Raw genomic sequence first — 8693 nt, 5'->3', positions numbered from 1 at the left:
AAAAAATGGTGATTAAATTCATCCTTCACTAACCAAGAGTTTAAAAGCACAAGAGTTACAATTGAGGGAAATTGAAGGCTGTAATGTAAACAGCCAAGCAAACGTAGGATGTTGCCAATTGATGGCATTATGGTTGTCATCAATTGCCAACAGAAATAACTGTTGCAACCTCCCACAAAGTAAAGGTCTTAAAGGGTCATTATAATAATGAATTAGGCATTATAATAATATTAAATAATAATAATATTAAAATGCAACATCATTGTATAAGTTAATTTAGTTATATGAAAATAGCACTGTTGAATGTATTTTCTTTCTAGAAATACAAGGTAAAACTGTGCAGAATAGATCCTCGTGCCGAGTCCTTCCTCAAATTATGTTTATGTGGAAACTCTTTTAAACATTTTGATTATTTTGTCCTCATTTTGTTTCTCACTTGCACCGAAATAACCATCTAGACACGTCAAATCAAACCGAGCCGAATTGGTTCGGTTCAGTGCATGGTGCACAATTTTTAAAATAAAAAATCGATGAATCGAATCAAACTTCCAACAGAAATAACTGCTGCAACCTCCCACAAAGTAAAAGTCTTAAAGGGCCATTATAATAATGAATTAGCATTATAATAATATTAAATAATAATATTATTAAAATACAACACCATTGTATAAGTTAATTTAGTTATATGAAAATAACACTGTTGAATGTATTTTCTCCCAAGAAATACAAGCTAAAACTATGTAGAATAGACCCTCGTGCCGAGTTGTCCTTCCCCAAATTCTGTGCATAAGTGTAAACTCTTTTAAACATTTTGATTATTTTGTCCTCATTTTGTTTCTCACTTGCACCGAAATAACCATCTAGAAATATCAAATCAAACTGATCCGAATTAGTTCGGTTTAGTGCTCGGTGCACAATTTTCAAAATCAAAAATCGATGAACCGAATCAAATTGGGAAAGTTTTATTTATAGACACAAAGTTCATAAAAGATGAATCAATTTGTCAACTAATGAACATAAATAATCAAGGATAAAATTTAAAAAAAAGTTAGTCAGGGAATTTATTTTGATTCATTTATGATACACACATAATTTAATCGAGCTTTAGGCCTAATCACGATCGTTCTTCTTAGGCACATGGAAAAATTATAAAAAAAAATATAACTTTACTTTCTTTTATTACACAATATTCCAAATTCTCAAATGAATTACAAATATTCTATATTTACAATTTCTCTCTCTATAATCTATATACATAACTTTACATTCCCCTTCTTACACTTTTATTTCCATAAAAGGTGCCTACAATTAAGAAAACTTATTTTTTCAAATTTTGAATTTACTATTATTCTCAAATCCTTATTTTTAATTCACAAAATCCTACAAAAAACAACCTTAAATCCTACCTGAAACATATGTATGGAATTTGGCATTGCCAAGAGTTTATGGCACATCATATACATATGTATGAAATTTGTTGTTACTTCATCCGATATACATATGTTATTACTAGTTTAGAGTACGTGCGTTGCACGTGTATGTCATGTTAATCAATAAAATTGTACATAAAAATTTTATTAAAATAACAATTGACATTGTTATATTTATTTAAATGATATAAATAAATATTAATAGCATATAATTAACTTTTTGTGATGTTTTGCCTTAATGGAAAAGTTATAGCAAAATTTACTACGGTGTGCATGACCTAACATTTTTGCCAAAATAATGTGGATTCTACATATATGAAACAATTTTTTTTTCAATTGTTTAAGACTTTCGATAATTAAAATTCATTAGTTTCACTATTTTAGATTTGTATTCAGTTACTAAAAGGATTTAAAAAAACAGATTTAATCGACAGGTTCATGAGAGAGGAGATATATAAAATAGTAAGTTACTTTTTTATTATTTGATGAACAGTGATTTTCTACTCTTTTAGAAATTAGACAGTTTTAAGCCTTGCTTGGATAAAAATGAAACTTTTATGCCCTAAAGGGGTCGATTGGCTAGAAACATGTCATCCCGAGATTATTTATTTTGGGATTACCAAAGGCATAATAAAATAATCTTGCATTTTATTTCAAGATTATTATACCTTATACCTCACACCAAACGTCTCCTTAATTATACCTCACACCAAATGTCTCCTTAATGGATGACTTGCCTTTAACCTACCAAATCGATCCAACCCTAGTAGTTTGTAGTTCAAACTCAATTACAATCCCAAATTAAATCTCTTTTATTTTTACTTGCTCCATCTTTTTTTTACCGGATTCATTCATTTTTTTACCCATTAACAAACCAAAATTTTGGCTACATAAATTCTTTTCTAATGTTGTGTACGGATTCACAGGAATTCAATAACTTTAAATCTTATATACTTCATGTATTAAAATATTTTGATTATAAACCCAGTCATTGTCAATATACTATATGTTAACTTTATCATTATAAAAAATTAGGAAGTAGGAACCATAAATTTTAAATCATATATTTCCTGTCACTTGTTATACTATCTCATCTTTTCAGTTCTGCTCATACAGGCTTGTGTACAAAATCGATAAAACATAAAGGATCAAGATTAAAGGAAAATCATTACAAGACTTTTTGAAACTTTACAACATGAACAGTAAAATAAAAATCGTAAAAAGAAAGTTCGAACAAACTAAGAAACAAAAAGAGAGTAGCAATCAAGTGAAAGATATAATTAGGCATGAATTATTTCTGGTTATTTCCTTTGGATGAGGTGAAAATTGAGAATATCTCAAAGTTGGTGAACTAAACAATATCATTTTTAAAAGAAAAAAATAATATGATCCATCACTATTCACAAACGCCGCCAGCATAACTGTCTTCACCAACTTGTGTTTCTCTAGAAGCACTTTTTTCTTTGTGTCTCGAATAGGACTCAATCACCTTTTTACTTCCTCTGATGCATTCACACAGATCAATGAATGCACCAAAATGAACGTAGAGCAACTTGCATAATAAATGCTTCATAGAAGTTGAGAATGTTAGGAAGCAGAAACTTATCATGCTCTATAAAAAACACCTTAATAGTGCCACAAGATATGTGCAAAGCACCAAGTTTTGGAATGATCAAGTATCAGTTGTTCAACCTCTTACATACAAATTTAAGTTCATTGGAAGAATTATGAGTATGTCTTTATCAACTACACTCAGTAAGTATCAAAAGTAAAGAGATTGACACAAATTTGCTTTTAAAAAGTAGTCTCAACAATAGCAATGACATATATAGGGGAGGGTAGATGGGATGCAACCTTACCTTTACCTCATAGGTAGAAAGCTAGCCGATAGACCCTCGGCTACTCCTAAATAAGTGACAAAAGTGAAAGCATAATGAAATATCTAAGCAATAACTACTTCAAAAGACAGTCTTATTTAACAAAATAAAGCAGTCTTATTTAACAAATTCCTAGAAAAGAGTACTGAATCTCTTTTTTCTAACACTGAATGGAGTAATTATATTAATAAATAGAGTAAAAATCAATCTTACTGCATGTAGTAAATATAAATGTTGATGTTGCTTGAGGAATTGCCATGAAAACATATCAAAATAGGAGCTTTTTGCCTCTTTATATAGTTCCTCTGCATAATGTTAAAAATTGTCAGAGAGGTCGAAGCACTAAGAAAAACATGTTCTAAGTAAATACTAACAAAATACGCAAAATAACTTGATTAACACCATGTAAAAAACCTTGATGAGAATTATATTTTCGCTTATATTGCTCGAACTCTTCAAAAATATTAGCAGGTGCATGTTGGATTCATCAAAAGTAGTCTATTTTTGGAGAACACGATACGGGTGAGGCATAAAAAGTGAAGAGTCCACGCAACTTAGATTTTCGTGGAAGAATTGAAGCTTCTCCACAGTGGTTGGATGTAGTGCGACAACGAAGTTATCATCGTTGATCACCTCTTCAACTACAAGTTGATTAGAAGGCTTCTTCCTTTTCGAAATCACTATAGAGAATTCTTTTTCGCACTTTTTCTGCAAAAAAAAAAAAGAAAGAATCACAATACAAATCTAAAAAATTTTCTTACATACTTGCAAGTTACACAATGTGAACGTAAATAAGCCTTAAATCTTCTAAGATAAAGTATGTCATATTGATATAAAAACAATCCATAATGGAATGTCAAAATTCAAGACCTAATTAAGCAATTGAATGTTCCTTCTCTCGTCCATTCCATAGACTTATCAATCTCACACAAGAAAAATCAAAACTTATCAACACTAATTCTGAGAAAAAAATTATCAAAGAAAATTTTTTTTTTTACCAACATTAATTCTCTATATATTTTGCTCTTACCATATATTTTAAAAAACTATATAAATATTTGGTCCCTAAATATTTTCAAAATTAAGAATAAAAAAAATTATAGGAGTGCCGGCCAACATTTACGACTTCATTTATTACTTTTTGCTTAATCCTTTTCTATTCTTTTTTACTTAAATAGTTGATTTATGTAGAAAGTAATTGGTCACATATCTATGATAAAGAATAATAAAATTTTATATTTTCTGTGGACCTTTTTTTGTTTTAAATTAATTTTAAAACTCCTAATATTGAAGGAAAACTTGATGATAAATATAAGAACTAAGTATAAAATGACTATAGAGAATATACTTAATTTAAGAATATCAAGAAATCTAATACCTTAGAGTTTACATACCTTTTGAAGAGAGAAAAAGGGATGAAAAACTCTCTTTATTAGAGTTATATCTCTTTTTTTGGTGTTGTTTATCATAGGCAATGCAGAGGCAATTGCTTGTCAAGAAAAATGCCACACTCGCTGGACCATGTGTAGAAATGTGCATATATATATATTGCATCGACATATTTATGATTCTAAATCAAAGTACAATAATTGAGAATTTTCTATCACAGATAAATGAAATAGAATAGCAAATTTACTATCATTATAAATAATTTTATGATACAATTATGCAAACTCAACTAAACCTGAGTCAGAATCATTCAACCTCTTTATCTGCGTGAGGAGAAACTAAGGTCTTACTGTGACTAAAATCTACAGATTTTTTGCTAATAATCAAGAACTGGTGTTGCATCTGCAGGAACATGGTTCTTGTCCCCTTCATTGTGTTCTACTTTAAGAAATTAGCAATTCTCCTTGCAGGAACGAACATGTCAGTATCAAAGCTTTAGGATTTGTGTTTGAGAGATCCAAATACAAGGCAGATTCTGTGTGAAAAAGTTTCAACGGTTTTGTTTAATAAATATGCACCATAAATTTAACACTAAACCTAGACAAATTTCAAAATAAAACTGATTCCTTACCTATATTTTAGGACTCCTAATTTTAGAAAAAGTATCAAATCTTTTAAATTCTGAACCCATATATTTTAGGATCAAACTATTATAAATATATTTAATAATAATTAGAAAAAAATAGTAAAAAGACAATATTGTTAATTACGTAGAGTTTTAATGAAGGGCAAAAAATTCAAATCACTTTTATAAGGGTCTTCACACTTTTAATATATTATAGATTATAGATATAGATTATAGATATAGATGTATATAAGCCCACATACTTTAAATTTGTTATATATATATATGGTGAAACAAACATTGATGGGTTGTTTATTGCAGAACATATACATTATAAAGTTAAGTATATGTTATGCATTAACAGTGTTATACATAACACAGTTATATATATCAACTCATATATCTGTTATGTATATGTTTGAAACAGACATTGTTGGACTGTTGTATTTTCAAAACATATACATTACAGAGTTATGTATATGTTATGCATTAACAGTGTTATGTGTAACACAGTTATGTATACGGCTCTATTAGACAAGCTGAGGTGTGTCTACTTCAGCCTATATACATATCATTATTATGTATATGAAAGAATATTAGTCATTGTTTTAGGTTTTCAAGTTTTGAAAAATTTTATTTAAGTTTTGTTGTATATTAAACTAATACTGGTTTGCAATGTATATTATTACATGGGATGCCATTTGGATGCAATTGTCAAAATCAACTTGAGATTCGAAATCAACTTGAGATTTCTCAATCTCTAATTCTGATCGTTGAAATTGATTTGGTGTTTCAAAATTTTGAAACTGAAAAGTTGTTACTGAATTTAAGTGATTAATCAATCATAATTTCATAAATATAGCATTAATTGTGTCATGTATTTAAAGCAGATACTTTATTTCTTTAATTATAGTTAAATCAGTTAGTTCAAATACATAAATAATAGTGTATATAATCGGCAACTTATGTATAAGAATAGAAAGGAAGAGAGAAATTTAAATTGAAAAAACGGGAGAAAGGATAATTATGTTTCAATATGATAGGGTTTATGTTATTTATCCTATATTGACCCCCTATCATAGTTGTAACATATTATGGACTTAGCTCGCTTCTCCACTTCAGCTATCATTTGGTTTATGCCCTTTAGCTTTATAATCACACAAATTTCATATCAATTCAAATTATGGCAAATACTCCCAACAAAGAGAGTAATATAATTTGATAATCACATAAAAAGTTCTTTTCTTTTTCAATTTGATTTGAAGTTTTGAAAAATATTTTTTCAAGAAACTTAAGTTTCTTAAAATTTAAAAAAATGACTTGTCAAGTGAAAATAGGAAAATAAATTATGTTTCACAATTGACATTTCACATATTTTTCATTGTATCCATCCTCGAAGAATTTCCTCTTCACCCACCACTGTAAGTCCAAAACCCCACATCCCTACTCTCACCCCACCTTTTATAGTATTGTCAATATTATATATAATCATTCTAAAATAATAATTTTTAGAGAAAATACATAAATAACCCTCCTGAACTTGTCAACTAAATTTAATTTAGCACTTAAACTTAACTTGTAATTATTTATCCCCTCTTATAACTTTCAAGTGAATTTTATACCCTCTTAATAGGCTGACGTGGCAGAAATTGTAAAATGGGCGCGTTAAGGCAAAGAAAAAGTGAAAAGAAAAAATAGTAGGGCCCACTTCTTATTTTCAGCCACCACCTTCATCTTCTTCACACCCCACCACCCCTCTCTTCTCTTTACTCTCTTCTCACCATTTTCAATCAAATATATATTAAAATATTTTTCATCCCCAATCAAATACATATCAAAATATTTTTTTCAAGAAATTTGGTGAATACATGCTGCTCTGAAAATATTTTTGAATTTCACAAATGGGATTTGATGAATACAAATATTAAAATATTTTTTTCAAGTAATTTGGTAAATACATATCAAATTTGACATTTTCTGAATCACCAAATTGCTTGTAAAAATCATCCACAAAAACTGAACCGAACAAATTTTTTTTCCAAAAATGACAACCACTCTAAATTTGACAAAAAAAAAGAAATTCACTTTTTCTCTATCTCTAATTTCTTTTACCCTCAAATTGAAACTCAAAATCTTTCGTTTTACGATTGTAGTTTTTAAATAATTAATTTCAATAATTTCAGTGTAGAATCAAATTAATGAAGCTCAAAAATGGTGATTGCGAATTTCGGGGGTGGGGCGGGGAGAAAAATGAAAATTTTCAAATGAAGAAAAAAAAGGGATGGGGTGGAGTTGAAGAAGAAGATTTGGGATTTGGGGGGTGTTGAGCGAGGTGGGGGGTTATGGAGAAGAAAGAACAATCATATATCATTTTTCTTTTTATAATCTCCCCCCCCCCCCCCCCCCCCCCATCTCTCTCTCTCTATATATGGGATTTTCTTAAAAAACATTATTTACGTGGCGCTGACGTGACTGAAATGTGGCTTAAACGTGGCTCGTGTAAGTGCTAATGTAAGTTATGGTGACAAGTTTAGGAGGTAATTATGTTTTTCCCTCATTTTTACTTACATATCAAACTGAAAAGTATTTATATTTATTTCGTACCCGACACACCAATAGCTCAATAAAGAGACTGTATCAAGCATAGCACTTGCTCATATTTATATTTACTAGATGTCGAGGGTCCGTGCTAGCACGGGTCCAATATATATATATATATTTGTCTCAATTTATTTGACATAAATAGAATTTAGATAAACAATCATATTTTTAATCCGTTTTTAGATATTTTAATTTGTTAACTGTCGTAATTTATAATATTTTTGTATGAAATTTTCAAATAATACATGATACTCTCCTTGTTCAAACTTTTATGGCATTGATAGTCAATTATATTTTTAAAATAATTTAAATTTTTAATTATTGTGATTTATAATAATTTTTTTCTATTCCAATTTAAGTGACCTTGATATAATTTAGAGAGTCAACTAACTTTTAAATCATTTGAGTTGTTAAGTACTATGATTTATAGTATTTTTTTACATATTTTTTTTTGAAATATATAACAGATTAATTTTTTGTAAGATATTTTAAATTGTTAACTATTGTAATTTATATTACTTTTTATTTAATTTTCAAATAATACATGTTACTCTCTTTGTCTAAACTTTTGTGGCATTGATAGTCAATTATATTTTTAACTATTTTAATTTAAGTGGCACTGACAAATTTCAAAAGTAAACGAAATATTTTATATCTTTTAAATATTTTAAGTTGTTAATTATTGTGATCGATAGTATTTTTTAAATATATTTGTGAAATACATAACAGATTAATTTTTCTTAGATATTTTAAGTTGATAAATATTGTAAT

The sequence above is a fragment of the Capsicum annuum genome, chromosome 4 (assembly GCF_002878395.1).
Source record: "Capsicum annuum cultivar UCD-10X-F1 chromosome 4, UCD10Xv1.1, whole genome shotgun sequence".
NCBI lineage: Eukaryota > Viridiplantae > Streptophyta > Magnoliopsida > Solanales > Solanaceae > Capsicum > Capsicum annuum.
The sequence above is the reverse complement of the archived record's forward strand: the minus strand, read 5'-3'. Positions refer to the sequence as shown.